Here is a 16,860-nt window from a genome sequence, read left to right as displayed (position 1 = left end):
AGTGGAGGGAGTGTGGGATGTGACCGAGTACAGAGCTCGTGTGACACCACTCCCACACGCGCTGCTCCGGTACCCACAGGTCCTAGCTCGGCCAATGGAACCGTGCCCGTAGTTCCCGCGGATATGGGTAGGTGGCGCTATCGGCACGCGCTGCAGCTGGGGAGCCAGGGAAGGGGCCTTCCAGCCCCTCCTCCCTGCCCCGCATTTGGCCACGCCCACAGTGGGCGGGCTCAGCCAGCCTCCGCGTTCTGGCTGGAGGAGTCCTAGGAAACTTTTACTGTCCGTGCTGCACCACTATCCGCACCTGACGGTTCTGGGATGCAAGTCCAGTTCAGCTCTTTCAGTCAGCCTCTTCGAGCCCCAGCTTATCCACGTGTACGAGACTGGAGCATCTCTGTTTTTCAGGATTATGTACAGTACTGTGTGGAAAATGCCTGATGCAAAAACAAACACAAACAAATAGGCTGCTCTTCCAGAAGACCCAGGTTCCATTCCCAGTACCCACACTGAGGGTGACAATCGGCTGTAACTCCAGTTCCATGGGACAGACACCCTTTTCTGATCTCTGTGGGCGCTGCAATGCACGTGGTGCCCACATGTATACACACACACACACACACAAACACACACACACACACAGGCAAAACACTCATACAGTAAAATAATTGCTTTTTAATTTACTAAAATGCCTGATGCACAGGAGGTGGTCAACAATCACCTTTGCTAATATTTTTTTTTTTATTGTGATTCTGCCACCTGACCAGAGCTTCTGAAGGGACAACCCAGCCCCTACTTCTTGTTCTTAACCACACAGCAGAGCCCATGCCATGTGCAATGCATAGATAAAGAACAGCCCAGAAGCCCCATGCAGTGGTGTAGATCTGTAATCCCAGCACTCGGGAGGTAAAGGCAGGTGGATTTCTGAGTTTGAGGCCAGCCTGGTCTGCCTAGAGAGTTCCAGGCTAGCCAGGGATATATAATGAGACCCTTATCTCAAAACAAACAAACCAACAGCCTAGAACATGTCCTGTAATCTAGCTGCTATTTCTCCCTCTCCTCAGGTGTGTTGTGTGACTCTGAGGCCTCTGTTTTGTCATCTTTAAATGGGAGGGTGGGGTTAGAGGTTTCAGAGCTCTGGCTCCCCAGTTCTGTTAATCTGCAGTGGACACCTAAACCCTGAGACCAGCCTTGGGCTTGTCCTAGCAATGTAGTGACATCGGCCCTCTGTCCATGACCTGGGATGGGACCACACACGTAGGAGCTCAGTGTAGCCTTGAGCTCTGGAGAAGGCTGCCAATCATAGCTACTTGGTGACTAACTGTCGATCATCCCATGGTCTGAGAAGAATGCCTGGAAGGCTGAATCCTTCAGCTCCTGTTTACTGAGCACCTACTCTGTGTAAGACCCTGACATAGGCTCAGGGAATCCTGCAACAAGGCACAGAGGTGCCTGCCCCCAGGCACAGAGCAGATGAAGAGAGTCATGAAGCTAGGCAGGGAATGGCAGACAGGGGAGTATCATGGGAATATCTATAGAGTCCTGATTTAAACAGGGGAGGGGGGAGTTGGGTGAGTTCTCTGAAATCTGAGGAGGCTATGGAGAGAGGCAGGTAATAGCTAATGCACAGGCCAGGAAGTTGGAAAGGACGGATGGGCAGCATTCTATCTTTCCTGGTCAGGCAAGTTCTACCACTGAGCTATGCCCCAGACAAGGGTGGGAATGTCTTAGGGACAAACAGAGGCCTGGGTAGCCAGAGGCAGACAGTCTGGGAAAGGTGATGCCTATAGGTGCTGAGTGTAGCCAGGAGGGTTTGGTTTCTGTCCTAAGAACAGGGAACTGTCTGGTCCACTCCTGAGATGACAGTGACAAGTTTGCACTGTAAGCAGCTGTTTGCCAGGTGCTCAAGGAGGCACTGTTATGGACTCCGGAGAACAGCTGTGTCCTTCCCTGTCCTAATAAATGCCTGGCTCTTTCCTGCTGGTACAGACAGGGCACCTGCATTACCTGCCTTTGTGGCCAGACCTGATAGGGTGGTGGTGGTGTCTTCCAAGTCATGGTCCTGAGTCTGGAACTATAGCTCAGTTGTTAGAGCACTCAGCAAAGGCAGGCAAAAGCCCCAGCATCGCATAGACTGGATGTGGTGGCTGGCACATGCCTATTATCCCAGACTCAGAAGGTGGTAGTAAGAGGATCAGAAGTTCAAGGTCACTCTCAGCTACAGAGCAAATTCAAAGCAAGCCCAGAATACTTGTGGCCTCAAAAAAAAAAAAAAAAAAAAAACACCATCACAGTCTTTGCTTCAGACCAACTCCTTTACATCTCAGAGACCTTCATCCACAGAAGCAGCCATCCAGGGACCCTGTTAACAAGTCCTAATGTCCTCTCCCTCCCTGTGCCGTCTCTGAAGTGCCCCTAGCCAGCGGTGGCTAGGCCACACCCCAGGCTGCCAGGCCAGCTGCCTGGAGGATTGGCATCATACCCAATGGCTAAGCCCTTTGAGTGGCTGTGCCCATGGTAACGGTCATCTGAGGAGACGGGCTTCCACCCCACCTGGCCTCAGGTTTCTGCCCTAGGGAGAATTCCAGAAGAGCCTGATTGAAGCTAGGTCTTTGGCAGGGTAGAGTCTCAGACTCTGGGAAGAAAGCCAACTCTTTTCAGGACCAAGGTATACAAACCAGCTCATCGTCCCCAGCCTCCTTTTACCCTGTGTCTCCATGGTTTCTGGGAAGAAATGGGGGTGTGACTTCATGGGGGAGGTCATTTGACCCTGCCCTAGGCTGTGTGGCTCTGGGTAGACGTCTTTGCCTCTCTGGGTATATGCTTCTTTTCCTGTATCCATGGGGAATTCAAGAGGACAAAGCTCTACACAGTACCTGGCACACAGCAAGTGCTATATAAATGCACATTTCCCAGTCCGTGTGTGTGTGTGTGTGTGTGTGTGTGTGTGTGTGTGTGTGTGCTGTGTGTGTGCATGCATGTGAAGGCGTAAATATAGATGCTATCTTTACATTGCTGAAAGGAAATAATGTATAACAACATGTAAAGATTAAGCCAAGCTTACATTCTCAGTTTAAAAAGGAAGCAGAAAGGTGGGCAGTGGTGGTGCACACCTTTAATACCAGTGCTCAGGGGGCAGATGTAGGCGGATCTCTATGAGTTCGAGGCCAGCCTGGTCTACAGAATGAGTTCCAGGACAGGCTCCAAAGCTACAGAGAAACCCTGTCTCAGAAAACAACAACAAAACAAACAAGAGACAGAAATGTTATGAGCTGGCTGCTCTCGCTAAAGGATTTCCTAGTGGCCTGGGACACGGCCCACTTGAAGCTCCGCCTTCCATTCTCAGCACCAGGTAAAGCAGGCTTGGTGGCAGGTATGTAATCCTAACACTCGGGAGAGTCAGATGTTCAGAAGTTCAAGGTCATCCTTGGCTTTGAGGTCAGCCTGTGTTAGAAACTGAAAAAAAAAAAAAAGAATTTCATTTTTAAATGACAGGAAAGGCTTTGTAGTGGATTTGAGGTCAGCCTGTGTTAGAAACTGAAAAAAAAAAAAAAAAAGAATTTCCTTTCATAAATGAAATTGTAAGGTGTGTTTTGATGAGGTTGCACTGTTCATTTAGATTTGGGGGTGACTGAAGAGGACCAACATGGTCAAACTCAAGGTCACAGACATTCTGACCCTAAGTGAGCAACCCTCATTTGCTGCATTTAAATCCTTGTTTCAGGTATGTCTTCCGAAAACACATTAACTCTGCTGGCAACTTTGGTTTTATCAATTGTGCCGAAGTTGACTCTGGTCATCAAGGAAAGCAGGCTACATTGTGGGTCAGGCCTCTCCCCTTCTCAAGGTTCCCTAATTTACTTTTCCTCCCTCCCTCCCTTCCTTTTTCTTCTATGTGCCTATCTTTATGAGTCTATGAGGTATCATATGCATGCAGGTGTCTGCAGAGGCCAGAAGAGGGCGCTAGATCCCCTGAAACTGGAGCTACAGGCAACTGTGAGCTGGCATGTTGGTGCTGGGAATCGAAGCCGGGTCCTCTGAGAGAGCACCCAGTGCTCTTAACCGCTGAGCCACCTCTCCAGCCGAATTTTCCCTTTTCTTCTGCTTCAGTTCTGGCTTTGTCTGTAATTCAGGGAACTACTCTAGGCCCCTAGGGACCTAGTCACTAGCCCTTGGGTCCCATGTAGGGCAGGACTGAGGGCTTCCAGGGAAGAGAAACGGGGATAGAGGGTATAGAGTGGAGCAGTAGGGGAGAGGATGAGAGCCCTCTTGGCAATATTTGCTGTTGTAGTAGTCTGGAAAGTGGGGACGCTAAAGCCAGCTCACAAGGTCAGTGGGAAGCATGACACTGAACTACATAAGGTCTCAGAAAACCAGGACGATACATGAAATTGGTCAGGTTGAGGCAGTCTGTTGTCATCCTGAGAGTCTTGCATGAAATGATGGCAAGTTGGCCAAGGACAAGTGCCCATGATGAATTATGGCACCATACTGCCCAGAGACACCATAGCCAACTTAGTCTGTGTGGACACACTCTGAAATCTTTCTAGAAAAGCAAATTTGCAAAGCCACAGAGAAACCGTGTCTCGAAAAACCAAAAAAAAAAAAAAAAAAAAAAAAAAAAAAAAAAAAAAAAAAAAAAAAAGAAAGAAAATAAAGAAAAACAAATCTGCCTGATGGCAACTTTCTTAGGCCGTACCCCACCACTGAGCATGATTGTCTACTGAGCAGTTACAGAATTCACAGGCACTACCCCACACCTCATGAACACTGTTGTTTTCAATCCTCCCAATCCACAAGGTTCTGTCCCATTATACAGTAGAAGGACGCCAGGATCGGGGAGGCAGGGTCACCTCTGCCCAGGGTCACATGGCTTAGATGTATGGTAGAGCCGCACCTGGAACTGTTTGACATCAGAGACCAGATTTTTCTTTTACTCTCTCCTGACAGCCTAGGATACAATCACGTCCCATGTGAGTCAGGTGATGCAGCCATCTTCAGGATATTCATAGACACGAAGGGACATCATCACAGTCAACTTCACAGCATTTTCATCACCCTAAAAACAAGCCTCCAACCCCTAAGCCGTCATCCGTGGTCCAATTTCTTCCCCTGCCTCCTGCTCTGCAAACACAACTACTTCTGTCTCTATGGAGCCATGTCATTTCTAAGCATTCAGTCATACAACGCATGGCCTTTCAGGTCTGGCTTCTTTATTTGTTTATGTGCTCACCCACATACATGTGGAGGTCAGAAGACAGATTGCTGGAATTGATTCTCTCCTATTATGTGGAATCGCAGAGCTCAGTTTGTCAGGCTTGGTGGCAAGCACCTTTACCCATTGTTGTGTGACAAAATTTTCCTTGGGGAGACAAAACACACACATCTATTCATCCCAGATAGGAAGCCTGCAACAGACCAAAGTACAGATTCCACCAAAGTCCAACTTGGTGAATCCATGAGTTTTATTGGGGTTACTTAAAAGAGTAGAAATGACTCAAAGACACCTGCGCATGGGTGACCGCTCACACAGATGACACTGGATCACACAGCACAGCTGGGAAGCTTGGCTGGTTTTGCTTCTTCCAGATGACTGCAGCTCAGCCTGCTGGTTGAGGTTGGCTCTGCTTTCTCTGGCCGGGAGGAGTCTAATGAATCTGGTCAGTTTCAGGGACTTCCTGAAGCTGTTTAAGTTGTTTACCTTCCGGCTTAAAGAGCTTCTCTGTAGATGGAATGTATCTATCAAAACTGTTACACCACATCCTGCCCGGACATGTTGCTAGCCCATCATTTTTTGAGGTTCATCTCTATTGAACCATGAATTAGGTTGTTTCTTTTCACTATGAATAGTGAAAAGTGTTATTCACTATTGAACAGATACACCTGCCTGATTTATCTGTTCAGCATTTGGGTCCCTTTTAAACTATTTTGGGTAACAATGCTTTCAATACTCTCCTGTTTTTGTCAGATATGAGCTTTCAGTTCCCTCAGTTGTGTCTCTTAGGAGTGGAATTGCTGTCATGTGTCACTGTGTTCTTAACATTTGAGGAACTAGCTGTCTGTTTTCCATAGGAGCCGTGTGTCCAAATTCTCGAACTCAGTCCTCTGTGGAGACTGTGGTCCAGCCAGCTGGTCTCTGCCTAAGAGTCAGCTGCCCAGTTTCAAATCCTCCCAGCAATGGCATCTTCCATAAGTGACCTCTTGGGTGCTTTTCTACTCAGTGGTGTGAGAACCTTTCCCTCCTAGGCTGGTAGGAGATGTCTCAGGCTGGTGATGAGGCAGACCTTTGCTTCAACAACTGTCAAGTGAGGTCCTGTTTAGTAACCTGGTCCTAGCACCACAGCTCATGGATCTCTGTGGCACATGGCCCTGGGCCTGGCATACAAGAGGCACTCCATAAGCACAGAACCAGGCCCTCTGCTACTCTCCAGGAGGCCCTGGAGGGGGAGTGGTCAGGCCCACCAGGCAAGCCATCCTGGAGGCCTATGGGATTCAGGATTGACATCCATCCTCTTTGGCTCTATGGGACTCCCTGTCACTAAAGACCTCCTATGTTTCTTCCTTCCCAGAAAAAGGTCAACAGCCTCTTCTCTTTCTGGGCAGAGTCAGGAGGGTCACCAGTCCACCAGGGGACCCACAGTATTAGTGGTCCCCAGCTTGTATTTGCTGGGTACCTCACCACATTTGCTTTCTCTCTGCTTTTCCCTTCTACCTGGGCAGATTTTCTCACTTTCAACTAACCCCATTTCCCTGAGTTTTCATTTCCCATGCTAAAGTAAATCATGTGTTCACCAAGATCAGCATGAGAGAGAGAGAGAGAGAGAGAGAGAGAGAGAGAGAGAGAGAGACTGTGTATGTGTGTCTGTGAAAAAGAGACTGTGTGTGTTGTGTGTATGAGAGAGACTGTGGTGTGTGTGTGTGTGTGTGTGAGAGAGAGAGAGAGAGAGAGAGAGAGAGAGAGAGAGAGAGAGAACGAGTTTTGCTGGGGATAGAACACAAAGACTCACACATACTTTGGCAAGCCATCTACCCCAGCCTGTGACTCAAAGAGCACAGATCAGTGTACCGAGGACATTCGTACTGAGGAGTCATCACATCATCCACTTGCTGTATTCCCTGCCTCTTGTGAAGTGAAAACTCCGCCCAATAAACAAGACCCAGGTACTACTGACCTAGGCTTTATCAATCAGGCTCTTGCTATGTAGCCCAGGTTAGCCTCAAGCTCTTGATCCTTTTGCTTCTGACATCCTCGTGTTAGGATTACACACCTTGATCAACCAGTTCTTTGTGTGTGGGGTATGGAAGCCAGAGATCTACCTCAGGTGTTCCTGGGGTCATCTGCCATTTCTTTGAGACAGGATCTCTCCTTGGCCTGGAGCTCACCAAGTAGGCTGGGCTAGCTGGCTAGTGAGCCCCAGGGATCTATCTGCCTGACTCTACCTCCCCAGTGCTGAGATCATGAGTAAGTGGAACCAGGCCAGGGTTTTTAAAAAATGAGCATCCTGGGGCTTGAACTCAGGGCCTCACATTTACAGGCAGGCATTTTACCAACAGAGCCATCTCCTGGTCCCCTCAACTGGAGCTTTTGAAAGTATCTGCTAAGTGCCAGGTGTTTGTCTTGCAGACTGGACACAGGGTCCCCTTCCTCCTCAAATACCTATATTCTAGACGAAGAACCTGGAGTACTGCTGAAGAGCCATGGCTGGAGTTACTTGACGATGTCACCCCCATCTTAATTAGTGAGTTAATTTTTTTAAAAGATTTTATTTATTTATTATGCATACAACATTCTGCTTCCATGTATATCTGCACACCAGAAGAGGGCACCAGATCTCATAATGGATGGCTGTGAGCCACCATGTAGTTGCTGGGAATTGAACTCAGGACCTCTGGAAGAGCAGCCGCCAGTGCTCTTAACCTCTGAGCCATCTCTCCAGCCCGTGAGTTAATTATTAAGATTTGTTTCTTCTCTAGTTTTTTGCCATGTTGCTTCTCTTTAAGCTCCTCCGGTAGTTCCTTCTCTCATCCCCACACCCCACCCCCTCCTCTACGTCCCTCTTGCTCTCTTGCTCGTTGTTTCCAGAGTGCTGCGCTGTGCCTAGTCTGAGCACGGACCTCCCTATGCTCTCCAGGGCAGTCAGTCCCCTCAGCTGGAGAAAAGTGATCATGATCAGAGTGGTTGATGTTTGGGGCTCTGTGACTACTTGGTGCCCCCAGCATCTTTCTGGTGATGGCTAGGTGGAGTTTTCAGAGTGGGGACATTGAGGCACAGACAGGATCTGCAGAGGGGACCGTGGCTTGGTGAGGAAAGAGAGAGAGAGAGAGAGAGAGAGAGAGAGAGAGAGAGAGAGAGAGAGAGAGAGTCAGGGAGTCCTCTACAGTGAGGGGTTCCTCCCGGGCTTTTCTACCAGCCTTGATGGACATGAGCTGCCGGTCAAGCGGGCTCCGGGGTTGGGCAGGTGATGGCCTGGGAGCAGGGACCAGTGATGAATGGAAGAGCTAGGCGCGGAGCCAGGTGTCTGCGCACAGGCTGGGGAGGACCCTGGGGTGGGCGGGCGCGGGTGGGCGGGACCCCGCGGGGCGGTGCGGCCCAAGCTCAGCGGGAAGAGGACGCGGCGGGAGCAGGAAGCGGTGGAGCTGAGTCTGCGTCCCGAGGTGAGTGGGACGACTCCGGGTAAAGGGTCCGCGATGTCCCGGGGAGGCGCCGCGTCACCTGTGGATTGGGCGCAGACATGGGCCTTAGGGGGTGCAAATCTAGGTCACCTAGACCCAAGTCCCCAAACCGATGGCCAGGCAGGGGCCGCCACCTGCCCGGGACCAGCCCCACATAGGGCTCGTGGCAGGGATGGGCGCGAGCGCGGGAGAGAACTGCGAGCTGGCAGCTTCCCGGGCCGGGCCGCTTCTGGAGTTTCAGAGATGGCTCAGCCAGAGAGGCTGCAAATCTTTTACCTTAGCTTCACGCTGGAGACTTCTGGTGGTCTCCAAGGACAGAGAGACATCCACATTCCCCACTTGACTGAAAATCCAAACCCAGACTCCCTTGGGGCTGTCTTCTACTCCAGAGGGGCCCAACCCAGCCATCCCCTTTCCCTTGTGCGGATGAAAGCACCCAGGCTTGGGGTAAGGATGGAGCCAAGTGGATTGAAACCTTCCCCATTGGCCTGTCCCCAGCCGGCTCAGAGCTTGGGGCTGGGAAGTGTGGGGGCTGGGGTAGGGGGTGGTATGAACCTTGAACTTCTAAGCGCATGTCACATGTGAGCTTTGTTCGGGGAGGTAAGAAACCCTGGCAGAGCTGAGTCCTGCTGCCTTGGCTGTTTGCCATGTGGGGACAGCTCAGGCCTGAGACTGCCCAAAGTGAGGTGCCTTCCAGGCCCAGGTCCTGTCATTGCCAGGTTAAGAACCCTGCCTGGGTGGGCTCTGGGCATGCTCTGCCCTCCTCTGTGGCGTGACCTTGGCCTAGTCTCCTAGCTGCCTGATCCTTGGTTCTTCCTTTTGAATATAGTCACTGGGAATACACTCCAGGGCTGTTGTGGGGAGTTTGCCACTTAGCCACAGTGGTTTGGTGCTGGCCAGCAGAGGACCAGGAAGAAGCTGTCTTTATTCCTCCTCCTGCTCTCCTCCGGGCAATGTGGGAACCTGAAGACAGAGGAGACCCCTCCTTCTTGCCTTTTTTTTTGGAACTCTCTGCGAGAGGGGGCCCCCCACAATTGGCAAACATCCCTCTTGCTTTGCGCTGGCTCACTTTGAAGCCATAGGGATGGTGTTTACATGGAATTCACCAGAGAGAAGGGCCCGAGGCATACTGAGACAGGGTTCTTTTTTTTTAATTATTTATTTGTATTTTATGTGCATTGGTGTTTCGCTTGCATATATGTCTGTGTTAGGGTGTTGGATCCTCTGGAACTGGAACTACAGACAGTTGTGAACTGCTGGGAATTGAACCCAGGTCCTTTGGAAGAGCAGCCTGTGCTCTTAACTGCTGAGCCATCTCTCCAGTTCTGAGTCAGGATTCTTGTGAGCCCTGAGAAGGTACCTAGGCTCCCAGGGAAATCCAGATACCTTATGGCCAGTAAAGAAGGGATCTTCCTCTCTCTTGGGCATTGCCTACTTTGTCTCCAGTAGGCGCTCTAGAAGCTCAATGCTACTGAATGCTGGCACTCGGGTACCTCATATTGGCCTAGCTGTAGCCTGAGGGATCTGAACAGTGCATGTCTGCCCCACCCTCCTTCTTCATGCCATGGTAGCTTCCAGGTAGGGACCACTGGTTCATCAGGGAGGGCTAGGAGGATGCATACAGGTAGTGGAGGGTGTTAAATGCACAAGGGAAGGGCAGAGGGCAGAGGGCTGATCCAGAAGGTATCAGGGTGCTTTTGGTCAAGGTGGTGACTGAGCCACACCTTGAAGAATAAATGCAAAACCAGAGGAGAGGGCATTGGGAGGGACTGGCTAGTTAAGACATGTCTTGTGCGTTACCCGCTGGGGGGTGTAAGATGTATGGATCAGAGAGACTTCCATTTGTCCAGAGTGTGTGAGCCAGGCCAAGGCTGATTTAGAAGCCCTGAAAGTTGGGGGTGATGGGCACTGCTGTTGCTCGTGTGGTATAGAAAAATCCTGTTTAGCTGCAGAGTGGAAATGACTGCAGGAGCTGACTTGGGAAGCCCATGGGTACTCAGGCTGAGAAAATCTGGTAGTCTTGAGAAACCAGGGCCTCTTTGAACTGTGCCTCAGCCCGAGCAAATGCTTGCAAGAGGGCCTTAGTGTTTTGTATACCTAAGGGGTGGGGGGCTGAGACTAGGCATCTTTACCTCTCGTGGGCCCTGGCCTCAGTTTCTTCATGTTTGACTTTGGGGAAAACAGTCCAGTCTTTCTCCCATGGGACCTGGAAGATGGTTCCTGTCTGTAACAAGATCTAGGGATCAGAAAGAACATTCGTTTCACACCACAGGTCCTTTAGAATGTTCCATGTCACTGATTCGGAGCACCTGTTAACGATTAATTCTGATCTCTGGAGATACTCGTGGTCCTGGCCCCTGTAACCACTATGAACTCTGGGTACAGAGTCAGTGTGCCTTGATCGAGCCAGCGCTGCATTACCAGTCACTAGGATGGTAGCAAGAATGTGCTGAGCACTTTCCATGTCCCAGGTAATGGGCCAGACATGCTAAATACAGTCAGATAACAAAACTTGTGCCCATTATTCAGAGGGAGGGACGGAGATCTGCTCAGTGAAGTCATTTCCCTTAGGGTTGCTCAGCTCACAAGGGACCTCAACCTAAGTCTTAGTTGTTTGTTTTCAAATCCATATCCTTAACCTCTGTGATGGCCTGTCCCCATTTCTTGGGATCCTCTCTGGGGATGACCTGAGACTTGAGGAAGGGGTACTCTAACCATAGGGGGAAGCTGGATTGCTTCTAAACCCCTAAGCCTGCTACTTTCTGCTGGGAGTTTAGGAAAGTTACCAGGCATTTCCAAGCCTCAGTTTGTTTGTTTGTTTGTTTGTTTGTTTGTTTTCCTGTGAAAGGGGCTCGCTCTCAGGTTCATTCTACAAGGCCAGCCTAAAACCCACAGATGAGCCCTGAAGCTCCTGTCTCTTTTGTCACCCATTGTCTTCCTGTCTGGTCCAGGATATGTTTCCTGGCACCCTGGGAGCCCTCTATGCCAGGCATCAGGCAAAGCTAGACTTGCTTCGAATGGATACTGAAGGCTTCCAGCTACACATTAGTGCTGGGCGGTGGCCCAGTGCCATGGGTTCCTCAATTTCCCCACTCTCCTGGCTTAACATTAGTTCAGAAGCTGGCTGCTCAGCTTTGAGCCCAGCTCCCAGGTAGTTGAGGAGCTCTTCCAGCCTCAGTTTCCCCACCTGCACATGCCTTGCTGAGTCTCTGTGGACCTACTGCAGCTCAGTCACCATCTGTCATCCAGTCATTTGTGACAGCCTCATTCCTAGTGGAGACATACCTTACCTCTGAGGACACTGGGAAGGGAGAAAGTCTACAGGGACAGCTGGCTCCTGGCAGAGCTGGAAGCCAGCATCAGGTCCCCTCGGGTCCCAGAACAGCCAGTGATTGGTTCAGCTTGTCGAAAAAGCCATCTTGCAGTCACCCCTCCTGACTCTGACCCACTCCCCAGCTCTGCTGTCAGCTGCTGTGTGATTCCTGGAAGTGGCTTCACCTCTCTGTGCCCAGAGCTGCCACCCAGGAATTGCTATAGATCAGAGTTCTACCAGCATGAGGGAGGCGTGTGTTGCTCTGACTGCCACCCCTGCCCTGACCTGGGCTCCCCTACCTTGCGTGTCCTTGGGTCCTGTGAGCTGGACATTAGGCCACTTGGTCTTGTAAGTTGGCCAGGCAGGAAGGCCAGGCCTTCCCTTTTGCTGTGTCTCCTACTTCCTTCCCACCCTTGTGCCCATTCCTGACTGTTTCTTCCTCTTTCGGTCCCAGGACCTGGCCACTCCTAGCTGTGTGAGTCCAGGAACTTCACCCCACCTCTCTCGTCATAGTCCCTCAATAGTAAGGGACGGTCCCACACCACCAGGCCGGGCATGCAGGAAATCTTCTCAGGTCTGCTCCAGATGAGGTCAGGAGGTTGGAGTGGCCCCAGGAGGTGGAGTGGGGAGTGGGCAGCCAGGCAGTGGGAATTGGTGTTTTTCTTCGGTAGTGAGTAAGGCTGCCTCTCCCACCTACTGTTCTCCCTGCCCTGCACAAAGGACTCTTCATTCCCCTGGGCGACTGTTTTTCCTGAGGGTGGAGTGGACCCCAGGCCACTCCACCCAGCTGACCAAAGAGATGACTGACTGTGGGCAGGTCTCTCTGTGTGTGTGTGTGTGTGTGTGTGTGTGTGTGTGTGTGTGTGTGTGTGTGTGTGATCACAGTAGGGACAGTGATCATGGAGCTAACTCTGCAGGTGAGGGCCCATTGGCCTGGCTCCCTCCTGTGTCACCTTGACAGAGTAGGGTATAAGAATACTTATGAACTGGGACGGGAGGGAAGGCCATCAGAACCCCATTTAGATACAAGCTCTGACTTTGAGAGCCAGTGGATGTAGTGGGAGTGTCCTGCCTAACTGAGCCTCAGTTTCCTTTTCTACAAAGGGACTCTGGATAAAGTGTCACCCTATGGGTATGCTGGATCTCATAGGTATACAGTAGGTACTCAGTAAATTACTTGTTTGTGGGATGGAGGGCAGAAGTTGGGTAGGTAGTCACTTGAGTAGAGGCTCTACTTTTGAGGCCAGTTATCCCTAAGGAAAATAACTACCTGTGTCTCTGACTCCATCATTATGACACCCACAGTGACCAAGGATCCCACAGCAGGTGCAGAGGTAGAGTGGTCTAGCTGGGGTCACACAGTTACTTAGCGCCAGAGCCAATCTGTAGACTCCAAGCCTGTCAGCTCCTCACTACCCATGATGCTAGCTGCCAGGGCATTCCAGGGGTTCAGGAATGGATACTATCCATTGGAAGGATAGTATCCTAACCTCATACACCACAAACTCAGCTGTGTGTGTGTCTCCAAGCCTCCAGTATGGCATTGGAATCTGGACCCTTCCGCCTGATAAGAGAAATGTGGAAATCGTCCCCATCCCATGGCAGTTTGGTTAAATACCAGGCCTTGCCTTTCTTTGCCCTGTGACTTAGTTTACTCCTCTGGAGAGGACAGTGGTACCTAGCTTGAGGAGTTAGGACTTAGGTGGGAACATGTGTAAGAGGTGTTGCAAGGCATTTAGTGCCAATACTGTGGGTGGGGTTTCCAGCTGAGCCTCCAAATAGACTCCCTGGAGACAGTGGCATCTGTGACTGCCCAGGCAGGGGCCTTGATTGGATTTATGCCTCAGAGACCCTTCCTGTTGAGCCCCATTGCCACGGGGCTGCTTTTCTATCTACTCAGGACTTTGTAAGGCCTTGGGGGGTGAGCTCTGTCTCCCAGCTATTCTAAGCACCTTCCAGAGATGATGAGAGTGTGGAATAGACATCGAGAAAGCCCTTTCCTAAGGTGAGGTCTCCACCCGAAGGAGCCCTGACCAGCCCTGGCATCGGAGCCAGGAAGTCTGGATTCCAGTGCCCACCCAGTCCTCACGTCTCTGGGCTCCCCTCCCCTGCTGTGAGTTGAAGGGAGGCTAAACACAGTGACACAGATACCACCATTACTGATCCATTCCTTTGTGCCAGAACTGAAATGATAGCATTTAATCCTCACAAAGACCCTTGTGATAGGAGCTGTTACTTTTGCAGTGCTAGGGGTAAAACCTGGGACCTGGCAATACCAACCAAGTGTCCTGCACCACTGGTACATGCCCAGCTCTTGGATTTTTGAGATAGGACTTCTTTAGCCAGCTGAGGTTGGCCTTAGGCTAAGGATCCTCCTGTCAGGCTGGGATAACAGGTGAATGCTGCAAACAGCAATAGGATCAATTGCCCCTAGGAGGTAGGAAATTTTACCCCCATTTTACAGATGAGAAAACCAGGGCTCAGATAGGAGGAGTGACTTCATCAGTGGCAGGAGAGGCGCAGAATAGACTGGGCAATGTTTCACGGCTGCAAAACCTTCTCCAGGGTTCTTTGTGGCAGGGACTACCCTCCCCAGGACAGGAACTGGCTAGGGAGAAGGAGGCCCCATGTTTTAAGACAGTCGTCGCACCCCCCACTTTTCCCAAGCTGGAGCTTGGCTTTGGTGGGCCATGGGAGAACACAGAGCCTTCCTGTCTCTGTGTGCCAGGCTCTGTGCTGCTGAATTTTTATACGTGTTCAGCCCTTCACAATGCAGTGAGAAACTACTGGGGTCACTGAGCTCGAAAGGGTCACTTAGATCTAATCACATTGCCACCCACTGGCACTTTGAAGATGTACAGCTCAGTGGGTTTTTAGTAGTGCCAGCTGAATGAACGTCGCCCTAACTCCGGAGTGTGCTGTCACCCCATGAGCAAATGGAGTTCCAATGGGACTTGGCCTTAGTGTCTGAGCCATGTCTTTCCACCGATCCAGCCCTCCAGAGCTGGGGTCTGCTGAAGATGCCCCCATCTCAGCGAGAGTTCCTAGGAGTGTCTGGGTGACATGAGCCAGCCCTCCAAGGCTCATGAAAAAACTGAGTGACTGCTGTGGCCACGTTGGCCTTGCTCTCCTTGTGGCTAGTGAGTCACTCCAGCCGTGTCCTGCTTGGATGGTATGAGCATCGAGGGGGACACCCTCCAGGTGGAGGGACCCCGAAGGACACTAGGGCTCTGTCTTCTCTGGACAGATGGCCACTGTGCAGCAACCAGGAAGTGGGCTGGGCTGAGACTAGGTAAATACAGGCAGGGAGGGCCCTTCATGGTGTGATGTGCCCTGCTGATGCCTGCCAGGGGCTTGGGGAGCTGTGGGCAGCCACAGCCTGGCAGGCAGTGGGGTCTCACTCTGCCAAGAGACTGAGCTCCCGTTAGTTACTCCCAGTGGCAGCTGCTCTGAGGTGGCTGCTAGAGTCCACCTCCTAGGGGACCCGCCCACCCATCCTTCCTTAAAACTCTGTCCTCTGCCTGCCCATGTGTGTCCTAATGATAGTGATAATAGAGGGTGACACCGAGGGCTCACACACCAGCCTGGCCTTATCCAGGTCATGCTTAATTCACTTTGTGTCACCTAACTGCTGTGGCAGTACTCTGGGGGAGGATGCCACCGTGGACACTATTCACCCACAACCCAGGAAGGCCAGGGCACTATCTCAGAGTCACATCGTCCCATAGCCCCACCTACAAGCTTCTTCCTACAGCCCCTTCACCTACCTGAATCCCCTGAGTAAAATAGCCTATTAAAGGCCCAGGCCTGGCTGGGGAAGTGTCTTGAATGGATAGAATGCCCTAGCATGGCCATGTGAAGCCCTGGCTTTAATCCCTAACCCTGCATACACTGGCTATGGTGGCACAAGCCTGGAACTCCAGCACCCAGGAGGTATAGAGACAGGAGGAGCAGAAGTTGAAAGCTGTCCTTGGATTCTCAGCAAGGCCAGAACCAGCCTGAGAGGCAAGAGACGCTGTCTCAAAACAAAATCCAGCTCTGGGGCCTGGGTGTTGCCCTGCTTCCTGCTTCAGGAGCCAGGAAGTGGTGATGCCACTTCTTGGCCTTAACTTCCTAATCTAGAAGGCAGGGTCACCAAGCTGGTGCTCTCTTTGGTACCCGATAAACTTAGAGTCTCATCCTCCTAGCCCTTTCCCCCCAGACTGAACCAGATAGCTGGCATTCATGGTTATGTGTAGTTGTTTTTGTTTGTTTGGTTTGTTTTGAATTCTTTGCCCATGGGGGGGGGCTGCCACCCACCTCCCAAATGATCACACACTGAGATGTTTTCTTACTTATAAATGTCTGGCCTTAGCTTGGTTTGTTTCTAGCTAGCTTTTCTTAAATTATTCTATCTAGGCTGGGAAGTGGTGGCGCACGCCTTGAATCCCAGCGCTCAGGAGGCAGAGGCAGGCAGATTTCTGAGTTTAAGACCAGTCTGGCCTAGTTCTAGGATGGTCAGGGCTTTTACCTTTCTCTATTTCTGTATATCTTTCTTTCCTTTTATTCCATGTCTGGCTGGGTGGCTAGCCCCTTCTTTTCTCACTCCTCAATCTTCTCTTTTTCTCCATTTATTCTCTCTGCTTGCCAGCCCCACCTATCACACTCCTGGCTAGCTGGTGGCTGTTCAACTACAATCAGGTGTTTTAGACAGGCAATGTAACACAGCTTCATAGAGTTAAACAAATGCAACATAAAAGAATTCAACATATCTTTGCACCATTAAAACAAATGTTCCACAGCATAAACAAATGTAACCCATCTTCAATTAATATTCCACAACAGTCATATTTATTTGAGGGTCCCATGGGACTCGGGGTTCCCACAGATTGGCCAAG

The sequence above is a fragment of the Cricetulus griseus genome, chromosome 4 (genome assembly GCF_003668045.3).
Source record: "Cricetulus griseus strain 17A/GY chromosome 4, alternate assembly CriGri-PICRH-1.0, whole genome shotgun sequence".
NCBI classification, from domain to species: domain Eukaryota; kingdom Metazoa; phylum Chordata; class Mammalia; order Rodentia; family Cricetidae; genus Cricetulus; species Cricetulus griseus.
This window is presented reverse-complemented; position numbering follows the sequence as displayed.